General features: G+C 31.4%; 1 long non-coding RNA gene across 1 annotated transcript; it reads right to left on the bottom strand.

Annotated features, from left to right (window-relative positions):
* Nucleotides 1–14,209: 14,209 nt before the first annotated feature.
* Nucleotides 14,210–14,800, bottom strand: LOC114712818 (uncharacterized). Its single transcript, XR_003737282.1, has 2 exons — nt 14,737–14,800; nt 14,210–14,287 (listed from the first exon to the last, which is right to left on the bottom strand). It is a non-coding gene; the product is annotated as an uncharacterized LOC114712818 (long non-coding RNA).
* Between the last annotated feature and the right edge of the window lie 15 nt (nt 14,801–14,815).

Below are 14,815 nucleotides of genomic sequence, written 5' to 3'. Positions count from 1 at the left end.
AAATATAAAAAATATAAAGAACCGTGTCGCTCACAAATAGCAGAAAATACAGCTAATTTTATACTCTGTAAATATAAATAACCCACCTTAGTTTATAATTTAAGAGAGCTACTCTAAAAGTTTCTATAAATAAATGAAATTTACCATTAAAACTATACATATACTAACCCGCAAATAGGAATCGAAATCTTCAAGTGTGGTTCACGTGGCCAATCAAGACCTGGGAAATAAAAACAAGTTGGGGGGGAAAGGTTTAAGAGACCATATATATATGTGTGTGTGTGTGTGTGTGTGTGTGTGTGGGGTGTGTAAAAGATGTAGACATAATTCATGATAAGTATCACGAAGTATAAATCCTTACCTCCGAGAAATTTCTATACTGCAATGCTTTTGATATAAAAGCCTCTTTTTGATTTGGTTTTTAAGAAAAGGAACGATGAGATAATCACTATTAGGGAGAAAGAAGATTTGAACACAATTTTTTTTTTTGGATTCTTTCTAAATAAGAACTAAGAAAACAACGATCACGATGATCAACAGTAAACAACAATTAAAATACAAGAAAATAAAGATTTAAAAAACAGGTTCCTTCAATAAGCAAACTCTGAAACAGAAGCTAAACCCGTAAAATCTTTTTTTTCCCCCCTTTTAATGGAAGAACAAGAACATCAAAAGCTTTTTGGTGATTGAAGAGTGAAACAAAAGCGAGAAGCCAAGAAGAGCACAGAAATTGCAGACAGAATGAAGAAGCAGAAAACAGCTATTGTGGTCAATAGCAGAGGAGGTATTGGCATAAATAAGGAGCAACAACTAATTCTTAGGTTACCTTTTTTAAGAAAAAATTGGTGTTTACTTAATTAGTGCTAATAATACACAGTTTCAAAATTTTCTGATCTTTTTTGTAATTCATTTCCAACATGTTTCACAGACTAAGAAAAATTTTAAATTTCATTAAATCTCTTTAAAATTCAATAACTTTTCAATTTTGTCTCTATCTAGTATATATCATACCACATGAGAACAAAATTAATAGAACAATAAATAAAGGATAAAATTATACATTTAGATGAAAATTTGTTCTCTCTACTCTATAAATAGGACTAAGATATTTCTTCCCTTTGCCTTATAAATAGGACCAAATGAGTAGTATATATGACTGGGCTCATCATTTTCCATTTTATATTGAGAACAGATAACCATGAGGCCTTCGTCAAACTGATATATGTGATCACAAGATAAATGCAAGTTGGCAGGAAAATGATTGAAAAATAGTATATATGAAGATGGGTTGATAAGGAGGAGAGTAGGTGTGAATTAGTATTAAACAATTTATTATGATATAAGTATAGTCTGCATCAACAATATATTTGGTAGGGTTAAATAATCTAATTAAAATATGATTATATTCTATGTCGATCAAAATCTTCACGCTTTTGCTTCTGATTAATTAATGCCATAGTCCATACCAAAGGTTTTGAAAAGCATACTTTCAATGGTGATTTCATTGTCATCGATGAAAATGAGACTTTAATTTGTTTTGTTCAGATTCATTAATTGACATTATTTCATAAAATCAAATAAAATATTAACACTAAAATTTGAATGTCCTTGGAGTTAGATTGGAATGAGAAGAATGGAAGAAAAATGTTAGCTTTATAATCTAAATAAAATCAAATAAAATATTAACATTAAAATTTCACTTTCCTTCTCAATCCAAGCACACCTCTGAATTTCTCTTTTTGTGCCTCTTTTATGTCATCTGCTAGTTGAGAATAATACTTCTGGACCTTTTTTAAGAGATCTCAACTGCATAAAAACCATATTTACCCTCCTTTTCAGGTGTTGTATGCTCAAAACAACCACATCCTATATATTTTGATAATATAAATAGGTTTTGTATTTATTTCAGATATGGAATTCTTGAAAAGTGTTTGCTATCACTTTTATCCCATATAGATGCCGACAAAAATTGCTGTTGAATTCTTGTAGAACTTTTCATCTAAAAAAGGGGGAAGAAAAAGGAATGCATATCTTAGGGCCATTTCATTATCATCTCATATGATAAGGGACATGTTCCTTTTTACTACCTCTCTTAGGTTAAGAACCCATAGTCTTTTTTTTTTTTTTTAATGGTAAACTCATTCACATGCGGTGGAGGGTTTGGCTAGCCTGATATTTTTTAGCATTGATAGCTCTCTTTTTTGTCATTTCTTGGGGGAGAGTGTCCAGCTGTATGTCCTCTTGTTTCTCAGATAAGTTTTTCCCCCCAATTGAATCAAAATAAGATTAATAATTTCTTTCTGCTAGCTCAATGGAAGGATGGAAATTTAGCTGTCTTTAGCTCCTAGCCTTTGAAAATGCCTTACTGGTGGTATAATAATAATGGTAATAGTAATAGAAATATGTAGATCTTCTAATTGTGCATGTTTCTCTCGTATTTAGCATTTTCCAATTTCTTTTTTCAGGCATTGCTGACATCAGGGTGATGATGACGACAACTATTTTGGTAACCCTTGTTATGCTTCTTATATGGCAGATCCACATCATGATAGTTTTGGCTGATTTCCAGGATACACACAACTCCATGGTAGATGCAAGCACATCAGAGGAGGTTAACCCGGCATCGTCAAGCCCCCCAGTGTTTGATGCCGAGCAAAGTCTTGAAAGAGAGCTGTCTTTTATACGGAAAGCAAAAGAATCCGGGGTTGTTTATCTTCTGGGGCATGGGGATATAAGGGCAAGGAAGGATTCCTGGTTCATAAAGAAGCTGGTTATTAATTATTTTTATGCTTTCTTGAGAAAGAACTACAGGAGGGGGATCACAACTTTAAGCGTACCCCACTCAAATCTGATGCAGGTTGGCATGACTTACACGGTTTGACAGCGTTGGTTTCGCTACCAAGATAAAACATGGACGTGAGTGGTGCTTGGAATCATCTCTGTTTGGAGTGCACAGAAATGTTTGTTTGATCATTCCTCATTGTTTGGATCCCCTAATAGGCGCATATCTTCAGAGTTCATCTCAATTTTCCGTTTGTTACGTCGCGCTCTTGGATACATAGAAAGGGAATGGACTGAGAACAAAGAGAAATAGATACTTATTTTAAAAAAAAAAAATGGTGGTGGCCGTGAAAGAACATTTTGGATGCATCAAATTCCACATATATTTAAAGACTGTCAAGAGAACAGCTATAGAATCTTTGTTTTTGTACAGTCGCAGCTAATTATGTACTCAATTTCATGCTTCCGTGGTTTTACTATGAGTTTGTGCAAGCCTTTCAATTGCTTCTAGTTCTAGCTTTGACTTTCTTCCAAGAGATAATGTACTGATTATACCACAAATGAAATCATAGTTTCTTTGTAACATGATGCTTTGGTTTTTTTTTTTTTAAATAGATACGGAAATTGAGTGGGGAGAAGCTTGGGAGTATTCAAAGTTATACCGCGATAAAAGCATAGTGATCAGAAACGTTAAAATTTTGCACTTTGACATTAAGTCTGAGGATTTCAATTTAATGAAAAACCTACGACTTGACTTCCTCCCTTTTTTGGGAAAAGGTTCTTATTTGGGGAAAAAAAACACAAGTTGACTTCTTTTTTTTTTTTTTTTGAAAAAAAGGTTTATTTCAACGTATATAAAATTTTTTTATAAGTGTAAACAAGCACTAAACTTGTTTACAAATAGCAGAGTGATGCCACTCTACAGCCAGTCTCATTTTCGTTCAACGGCTTATAATAAGGCTTTATTTATTTTGTTATAAAAAAATTATTTTGGTCTCCCAATATCAAATTATAAACTACAGGTGAATTTATTTTGACACCCACATATGTATGTATGTATATTAGACATTGTAGATGAAATAAATCTTCAAAAGAAAATACTTTTATGTTGGATTACAGTTCAAAGAAGGTTCCGAAGCCTTGGAAGTAATGGAAAGGAAGCGGGATCGAACTTCTGACATCATGCTCACTTCACCTGTAAGGATTGAGACCAAATGTGAGGGCATTAGCTCATTACCGAGAAGAGAATCAATGTAATTGCGTAAAATACATCAATCATAGACAAAGGTCAAGACATCAATTAAGTACACTAGATATTCCCATCTATCATGCCAACTATGCACAATCAACTTCGCATTAACTGAGTCCTTTGCAAAATCTTGATGGATGCTTATATTGAACATCAGCAATCAGCAAATCCTTCAAAATGCTGAGCGGCCAAGAACAGATCACTTTATCAAATACCCCACCACAAGAAGCCTCACAGACTCGCCTGCTCATGAGAGAGTTTATAACATATCAATAATCAACAATCCTTTTGAACTCTACACATACATCTAAGAGGGAAGACATATTTTGAAAAATAAAAATCATACAACGTATAGAGATACATATGAATCATCGACAATCCTTTCGAACTCTACACATACATCTAACAGGGAAGACATTTTGAAAAATAAAAATCATACAACGCATAAGATACAGGTGAATCGATGAAATATCCTTGACTCCAGATGACTAACCTCTATTTTATGGTATAACTTCTTCAGTCCCCATCTTCCTGACCTGCTATTGAACCCAGCAAGCTTCGTGTAAAGCAAATTTACTTTTTATGCCATGGTAACATCTAAAATCTCATTTAAGAAGAATGACTACTTTCAAAGGTGAATTTATAACGCAAAGGCACAACCATACTTTAAATAAGTAGGATTTTTCACAAACGAAATGCCCCTAAAAAAGGAAAAATTCAAGCAAGCCACAACACCATACTGACTTGCAATTTTTCAGCAAATATGCAATTGAGCAGCACATAAGACGGACGGTAGTACAATCAGGTATCTGAATTGACAATACAATACCAAGTATTGCCAAAAAAGAAAAGAGCATCCAATTTCTGAGAAATATGCAAGCAACTGGATATGAAGGCTACGCTGACCAAACAGCGAACAAAGAGGGATGTTTAGAAGTTTCAGAGACCCATACAGCACTAATTTGGTTTGGATTGACGAAGGTGGTATATTGAAGAGGAAGGCCTGAATGAAATTATTTTCTACATGAAAAAATATTAAATAACTTGAGATAAACCAAGGTTCTCCTTGTTGAAGCAGATTTTTTCCTAACTTTTTCCTCTTTTGTTCGCATAACTTCATTTCATACATGGGTCAATGTTCACAGCAGTCAAGCAGATAGACAGAACTATTTTCGAGGGGCTACAGAGCATCTCAACATGCATTCTAGGCTCACTCAGGAATGGAAGTTCATGGATAGAAAGGTGTAGGAAGGAGCTATCTTTCACAACCTTGCAGCTTTCCTTGATACATTGAAATTAAATTTAGAAGCACCAGGCTAATAGTATTATCATAAACTTCATGATTCTATCTTGACATTCACATGAAATTTCATAAATCAAACATGTTAGCATTGCATCAACTGTGGTGAAATGGTGAAAATTGTATGGAAACTGAATGGCATGATAAAAAAGCTGATGGTCTTGAATCTCTACCTTGAAGGCTAGACTTGAAGCCGCAGTTAGTTAAATGCTCTGCAAGTCCACCTCCTAATTTATTATGCCAATTTGATTCGGTTTTTGCTTCGGCTGCTGGCCAAACTGTTACTATTTTTTCTGTTAAATTTACACTAGCAGATGATACTTGAGGCTGTCCATTATTGAAAAAGAAAAAAGCATAGAACAGAGCCTTAGATAGCTGAAAATACAAGATTTACATGCTTCGTATTTTAAGAAGAAATATGTCGTTAATAATCTATACCACATTTTCTCTTTTTAATCTTAGTCAGAAAAAGATAAAGCTGGAAAGACATTAACATGAATGCTAATTTAATTTCTCCCTACCCCCTGGACTCAAGGCTTATTAACATGAATCCGCAAGAACCATCCTTTTCACATCTAGTCTACATTTCCGTACAAAAACATGTCATGTAGTCACTAGAATGATGGATGCTAATGGAATTATATCGCTACAACAAAAAATCCAATTTAAACCAAGCCTTAAGTAAAGCCAATAAACTTACTCGACTCTCCAGAAGCTTTTTCACACTATCTGCACATCCCTCGCACATCATCCCCCAGCTCACAGACGCAAAAAATTACAAGGGGAAAAGAGTAAAAAAGAGGGGAAAAAAAAGATAAATAAACTTCCAGAAAAAACGCGCGGCCCATACCTCAACATTGAGAACAACAACATCAGGTGAGACGGACGAAAGTTCACTAGCCCATCGGGAATCGTCATCTCCAGAAGCAGCAGAGGCAGAAACGCGTCGGAAACGACAGAGTTTGGGGATGGCCAGCGCAGAAAATCTCCTCGGCGAGAAGGCAGCGGAGGCAAAAGAAGGAACAAGAGAGGAAGAGGAGAGGCGAGAATGGTGAAGTTGGAAGGAAAGCATTTGAGTTGTGCGGATGCGAAATGGTTCAGAGTTGAAATCGATAGCGCCATTGGCGTAATTAGCAATGGTCTATGGTCCTCTTTCTCGCTAGCTCCGTGCAGCCGTAGGGATTACAAATATTGATGAATTTTGGGATATGGATGCAATAAAGAGATTTTATTGGGCCACCTTAGATGAATTAAACCAAGCCACTAAACGGATTAATCACTGATCAACTGGCGGAGGCAGGGATGCAATTAAGAGTCGGTGTTGTAGTTGTGCCTGTATTAAACTATGCTAAGCCGAACTTAATCATAATCATAAATTTTTTTGACCAGCCTAATCATAATCATAATTATAATAATATAATTTAATTAAACTATATGAAAAAATTCAACTTACTAGTACTTCTTTTTGTTCTTATTATAATGAGTAAAATATATTGACTATATCTCTATTTTATTAAAATTATAGAAATTTTTCTCTATTTTAAATATATATATTTAAATATTACTTAAAATTAAAATATATTACACGGATTTTTTTTTATATTTTAAAATTGTATTTTTATCCATTTATCTGTTAATTGATTATTAAGTTTGATTTTCAAACTTTTATTTTAACCAAAATATCCCTTTTTTAAAATAAACCTTATTTAAACATTTAAATTTATTAAAGATAATTTTTAAAATTATCTTTAATATGATATAAAATTTATCATATTATAGAATTATATAATTTTAATTTTTTATGAAATATTGAAACTTACGGTTTTTTTTTTCAAATGACTAGAGAATATTTTAAATTATTATTTTTTATCAAATAATAAATTATGTGAGTTTAAAAAATTATTTAAATTTTTTAATTTTTTAAAAAAAATTTGTTCCAAACATTTAAAACTTATTTAATTTGATCGATAATATACTTATCTAAAAAATCAATCAAATTTTTATTTAATTTTTTTATGTTTATATTAACTAAATTACTCAATTTTCTGGCTCAATATGATAAAAATATTAAACAAACAACAATTTGTAAAAATATAAAATAAAATTAAGGTAAGTAGAAAAAATCTTAAATTCTTTTAAATAGTTTTGTATCAAAATTTAGGAATTTAGTATTATGAAGGGTAAATTAGTAAACAAAAAGTATTTCAATATAAATTTTAATTAAAAATGAATCTTTTTAAAATATTTTTAACAAAATTAAAAGTTTGAATTTAAGTATATGTTTTCAAAATAAAAGAAAAATATATGTAATTAAGACAAAATGTAAGGGAGGTTAGAAAATTTTACTCTATTGTAATACATCTATTACATGCAATTTTTTATCCTAAATATAAGTCCCTAATTAACTCATTAATTATTATTCTTTTTTTATTTTATTCTTATTATTAATTGGGGTTTAGTTTTTTCTAAATAAGCTCTTCGAACATTGTCTTTTATTTAAATAGGGGTAAAACTAAAAAAAAGTATTAATTTATTTAATGACTTAACTACCGTTCTTTGACGAGTGAGAGTTAATTAGAAATGCCCTATAGTAAGGATTAAAAAGAAAAGTTATTTTCTTTTTCACTCAAAACGACATCCTTTCAGGATTACTAAAAATTTAATTTAGCTAATTGGTCCAAAATTCTTGATTGAATTGACTAGGAAAAGGGTTCACCAATTACATTAGTGCTACCCAAGTTAGATTTTAATATGATAAATTAAAGTATTAAACAAAACATTGCATCCATAAATAAAAGTCAGTGTGTCTTTCTAGAAAGCAGGTGGTATATATGTTCACTGATGAATGCGTGTGATTTGAATTAAATGTCACCTTTTTAATCTAAAATATTACTGGTACAAATATCTGTGGTGCACGTATTATATCACAGAGAAAGAGGTTCTTCTAAACTCCAATCCCCGCCACTATAGTCTCTCTCTGCCCAAATCTACAAGTTGAACGAGAGTTATTTGCCGACATTTATGACTACAATCAAATAACGAAGGTCCTCTTTATGTTTATACGATTTTTTATTCTTCGAAAATTCACCTCCTGATTTAATGAAGAAAATGTAACAATTTGCTGCAAATGAAGAAGTCTCTAATGTCAACCAAAAAAAAAAAAAGGACGGTAAAGGTTAATAGGTGACTTTCCCTCGAAAACATTACAATGGAGAAATAATGTAAATACTTTGCTGTGAATAATATCGCCAAATACAGTACTCAAAAATATCAATAACAAATTAGGTTCTCAAACTTCAAACCATTTAAGTTCCAGTCAACCGTAAATGAGTGTCATGATACTTATTACTGTAATAAGTATGGAAACTAGTTCCATATCAATTAACAAGTCTTTATCAAGCACTAAACCAACCCATACCTTGAACTAAGTCAAAATCATAGGAATACATATAACAACCTGAATAGTAATTTGGCTACACATAACAATATCCAACCATCAGAGCTTTTGTTGAAGAAGGATTCCCAACAAAAGTGCAGTTTTCCTCAATTCAGCCACACAAGAAGGCCACTCATTTTCCGCCTTTTTCAGTTCTTGGGTTGCTTTTGTTTGGCTATCCACCACACATGACTTGTCTTTCTTCACTGCCTCGTACTCTTCCATGAACCCTACGGTGTCCAAGACACATTCCTTCTTTTGCTTCTGAAGAGATGATAGTTTGATTTCACAGTGTTCAAATTCTTCTTCTTTGCTTTTTAATTCGGCCTGCAATCTAGTAATATGCTCCTTCAGTTTAATCATATAATCCTCAGTTTTGTAGATTTCAGACACAAGAGTAGTAGCCTCCTCCATCCTTTGAGAATGTTGTTCATCGATCCACTTCTCTCTTTCTTTAAGCTTGGTGAATGTGTCAAGGTTATTAGAAGCTCGCTTGAAGGATGAGAGAATTCTTTGGATGTCTTGATGAATAGAGTCTATTTTGCCTCTAATAAGGCCGTGAGAGGAAGGTTCTTCTTCAGAAAAATGGGTGGAGAAGAACTTGAGTGCATTCTCAAGACGATTAGTGTGTTCTTCTGAGTTAGCTATCTGATGAAGATCCATTTTCAATGAGGATTCTATATCAAGAAAGGCCTTTGCCACCTTGTCATCTTCGAGAGCAGCAAGTTTGGAAATAGACGGCAGGCCAACTTCCAAGTGGGAACCATCCTTCATTATTCGAAGTAATCTAATGAGATCATCATCAATGGAGGTCTCTTTTTTACTTGACATAATTTGGCCCTGAAGCAAATGAAATGAAGCGTTAATTTGCAAAGTATCATATACAGACTATATGGGTACCAGTTCATGATCAAATTGTACTATTATAGCATTAGTATATGCCAGTTTTAAAGAATAAAATTAGATCCCAAAACTCAAGCAATACAATGAAGGCTTACTTGTGCAGATTGATCAGTAACAGCAGGGCTGCCTGATTCTGTTTCTATGTGAGTAGTTGAAGCTGCCACTTGAGGCTTTTTGGGAGAAGAGATTGAAGAGATCTAAGAGCATAGGAATAGAAAAATTAATCTGAATGGAAATCACTAATGTATCAATAATGCAAATATGTTAAAAACTGAATATTTACCGGTGGAGAGGTCATTCCGGTAACAAATGGTGGAATCCACAATGCCATTTTGTTTGATGTTTCTTTGGAAGAACATTCATTGGTAGGTTCTTGAATTTGTTGAGGAGCTTCGTTGGAACTTCTACTTTCTCTAAGTGCTTGCTGATCATCCATTTCCCTTCCACATAACTCCTAAGCAAAGGAATGAGTAAACAAGACATGAATTTAAAGCTAAAATTTTGAATGCAGCAAGCTTACCTTATAAGTATCTAATGTAGAAGGTTTTCCAATTTTTGGTTTTGAATAATTTAAAGAACTTGCTTTGTCACATTTCTCTAATGAAGGACCTTCTCTAAAAGTTGCCTTGAGATTCTGTACAACACCAAATTATCCCAAATGAACATCAAGATGAAAAAAGCGGCTGAAAGTTATGTCTTCTTATCATAAATTCAGCCCATATGAGGATTCAGGAAGCACAATGTCATCTCTTTATTTCTTAACTTGCTAGATTCTGTACTCCCTTGGGATCTATATATAAGTCACACCTTCTCAAAAAAAAATGACAGTCTCTTTTCTAAATCAATCACATTAGATAAAAAGATTAACCGTTAATTACTGTATTTCAATTTTATCCTTTTTGCAATTTTCTATGAAAGAGTTTTCGTATGAGAAAGATGATTGTTTTTGAAGATGATGCATACTTAACAAATATAAATTGATTTTTTTTCCTTTTACAATTTTTTGGTATCTTAAAACTGATTTAATACGTCTACTGATAGTGTCAACTTTAATAACCGGTCGTGCATTAGAGGCTCTTACCAACTCCTATCCATAAAACAAAATCATTACCGTTAAAGACATTTCCGCTTCCACAATGCTACTCACTTAAATGGGGGAAAAAAATCAGTGTATATTACATCAATGAAGGGATTGATTGAAGAATAACCCTTACCATGTCTGAATTAGATGATGGAGTTGTAAAGAGTTTTTCTTTGACAATTTCATTTGCTGATGCATTGGTAATCTATGTAGCCCATAAAATATCAGTAAGTTACCATAAAAAGTTCAAATAATGAAGAAGCATGTCATGTCGTATATTAATTTAAAGAGAAGCTATGGGCTTGTTTGTTTTTGTTCTTTGTTTTCTTGTTTTCAAAACAATTTTATAAAATTGTTTTTAGAACAAGTTTTGAAAACAAAAAAATAAAAGAATTTGTTTGGATAATAAATTTAAAAAAATCATGTTTGAAAAAAAAAACTTATAAAAAACCATACTTGTTAGATGATAGTTGTGATTGATAATAATAAGTGATGAATAGTAGATGAGAAGAAAATAAAATTTCTCAAAATTTTTCAAAACAAAAACAGAAAAACATATAAAAATTGTTTTGGTTTTTTGGTTTTTAAAAACTTGTTACTGTTTTTTGTTTTTTAAAACAATAGACTAAAAACAACTTACCAAACAAGTTTTTTGATTTTTCTGTTTTAAAAAATTAAAAATTGTTTCCAAAACAAGAAACCAAACAAGCCCTATATGTTTGCTGGTCTGAGTCCCTATTATTATAGAATAACATAATGCGCATACCTTTCTCGAATTTGGCAATGAAGTTAATATATACTATGTTTAAAATACGCACCATTTTCTTCATAGAAAAGGGAATTACTAGTTGATTATCAAATTTTTCTATTCTAGCATTAGCATATACCAGCTTCAAGAACAGATTCCATTCCAAATTGGTGCAATAAAATGAAGGCTTACTTGTGCAGATTGATTAGTGATAGTAGAGTTCCCTGATTCTATTTTCACGTGAGCAGCTGAAGTTTCATTTTGAGGCTTTTTTGGAGAACAGATTGAAGAGATCTAAGAGAATAGAAATATAGAAGTTAATCTGAATGAGAATCAATAATGTATCAATAATGCAGATATATTGAAAACCAAATATTTACCAGAGGAGATTTCATTCCAGTAACGGATTCTGGAATCATCAATGCCATTTCGTTTGATGTTTCTTTGGAAGGGCATTCATTAGTGGTTTCTTCAACTCTTTGAGGAGCTTTTAGCGAGCTTCTACTTTCTCCAAGTGCTTGTTGATCACCCACTGATTCCTTTTCACATAACTCCTAAGCAAAGGAATGATTAAGCAACAAGTGACACATTTAAAGGAAAAAACTAATGAAACAAACCTACCTTTATAAAAACTAATGTGCCTAGATTTGAGATTGTTAGCTCAGAATGAGTTGGTGAATTTACATTGTAAACCAAATTATCCTGAATGAACATAAAAATGTAAAAACTATCACAAGCTTATGTCATTTAGTAGCTAACTCAACCCATATCAGGAAGGACGATATTCTTACTATTTATTTTCTAAAGAAATAGCAGATGCCGTTTGTGACGTATTACTTAGTTCTGAATTCATGATTTAATATGCTTTTCTAGCTTTCTCTGATTTTGGTACCTTCTTGAATACTTGGCTCCGTTTGTTTCTTAAATTTGTTTTAATTAGATTACCCATAGCGTCAACTTTGATAAATATACAAGTGCTAAAGCATTTGGTGAGAAAAGACTCTTACCCTATCAGACTTTGATGGCGGAGTTGCTGCTCTATTTGAAGTAGGAACTTGTTCTTCAACAATTTCATTTGTTGATACCTTGGTATTCTGTGTAGTTCATCAAATATGAATAAGTTGTTACGGAAGTTCAATTAACCAATAAGAAAGTCTTTTATTAATTGAGGAAAAAGCTCAACGAAAATAATACAAAATTATTACTATTATAAGACATCTTCACTTCTACATTGCTGCATATATAACTGGAAAAGAAAGACTAAGTGTGTGTGTGTATAAAACGGTGAAAGTATTAATTAATAGAGAATAACGCTTACCACATCTGAGTCAGATGATAGAGTTGGAGAAGGCTTTTCTTCAACAATTTCATTCCCTGATGCGTTGGCATCCTACATAGCCCATAAATTATGAATATATCAGTTTCTAAGAGGGTTAAAATAATTAATTAAAAGAGAAATTGTTTGTTGATTTGGGTCACTACTGTCATAGAAAAGAACAATGTACACACCTCTATAAAATTTGACGAATTTGCGGTGCCTTTTTTAGCAATCTCCTTTGATAATTCCTTACTCTAAACATAAAAAAAAAGGTATAATAAAAAGAAGATAAACTGAGCTTTGATGTTATTAATAACTATAATAAATTAAATCTAAACACACAACATGAAATATATATATATCTTGATTTATTTGGAAAGGATGAATAAGACAATGAGGTAAGAGATAATTCATTAGTTAGTTTCTTAAGTATGCTTAGTCATAGGAAAGTATAAACACGTACATTTTCAAAATATGGAGAACCATTGCTCTGTTGGGGCATTGTTGAGTCATTTCCAACATCTTGTGATCCCTCTTCTTCAATTTACAGATCCTTATAATTTCAACTAAATTTTAATTAGGTTTTTATAATTTTTTTTTCTTGTTATCAAGTACTTATAGTTTCACTTGTTTTTATTTAGGCTCTTGTAGTTTTTCTTTTTTGGCCTTTTTTTCAAGTTCTTATAGTTTCATTTGATATTCAACATGCCCCTGAAATTTTTTATTCTTTATTCTATAAGTTCTAATAATATTCTTTGGTAATAATTTTATTTTATTTTTCTTTTAAACTTTTGAATTAAACATATATCCATATTCATTTTATAATAATATTTTTTATTTATTATTATAACTATAAAATTTGAATTATAATAATAAAATTTTCTAAAATCGTAATATAATTGAAACTAATTTATAATTTATTATTCGAATCAGTTAATAACTATTAATTATTTAATTATTTTCATAATTAAATAAAAATTAATTTAAATTTATTATTAATAACTTATTTTTAATATTATTTATTTAATTAATTTAAAATAAATTAATAAATCAAATTAACAAAATACAAGGAGCTGCTAAAATTATGTGAAATTATAAGCACGTGATAAAAAGGAAAAAAGCTACAAGGACCTAAATAAAACCAAGTAAAAATATAATGATCTGATTAAAAATTGTTTGCAATTATAAGGACATGCAAATTAATTATTCATTAACAAAATTGTAATCTTAACCCACAAAATGGGAAAAAGCGGTGGATGTCGTATGGAATTTCTGCCAAAATCAGTAGCGAGCGAAATTTTTATTTATGTATTGGTCAATTTCTGCCAAAATTTGTAGTTATTGTTATTAACCCTTTCTCTATAATTTCTCAACAAAAGCATAATGCGTGTACCTCTGGCGATTTTGTTGAAACTATGGAGTCTTCTTCAATAACCTCGGATGCCTCTTCACTCTCGGATTCCGAAACAAACTGAACAATCACAAAACATATAAGAAAAGATGAAATGAGTTGAACTCTGATCATTAAACTTTACGTATTAAATCAAGCTAAAATTTGGAATAAAGGAAGAATAATATGTAAGAGAGAATGTGTTGGCTTGGTAGCACACACTCTTGTTCTGTTATTGACTATTGTTAGGTCTTTCTCCAGAGTTGACTCTAATTCCTCAGAACAGAGTATAAAGAAAATAGTGAGTTGAAGTCATTAATAAAGATTGTAATCTTAGCCCACTGAGTAGGAAAAATAGGTGATGTATGGAATTTATGCTAAAATATTAGCAGTGAGGGAAATTTTTATTCATGTATTGATCAATTTTATTTTTAGTTAATCTTGGTGTAAAAATTATCATTTCTCATCTCCCTGTTTTTTTTCATCTTTTTAAGCTGATTAAGCCATTTTATTAAAAGTTTGATACTAACCTCAAAAGCCCATGAAGAAATATCGTCTACGCAGTCATAGTAGTCTTCATTAGACAGTGTTTGATATAGTAATTCATTC

Source organism: Neltuma alba, unplaced genomic scaffold (assembly GCF_004799145.2).
Source record: "Neltuma alba isolate B1F8T4 unplaced genomic scaffold, ASM479914v2 tig00011396_pilon, whole genome shotgun sequence".
Taxonomy (NCBI): Eukaryota; Viridiplantae; Streptophyta; class Magnoliopsida; order Fabales; family Fabaceae; genus Neltuma; species Neltuma alba.
Note: the sequence above shows the minus strand (reverse complement) of the source record. Positions and strands in the feature narration are given on the sequence as shown.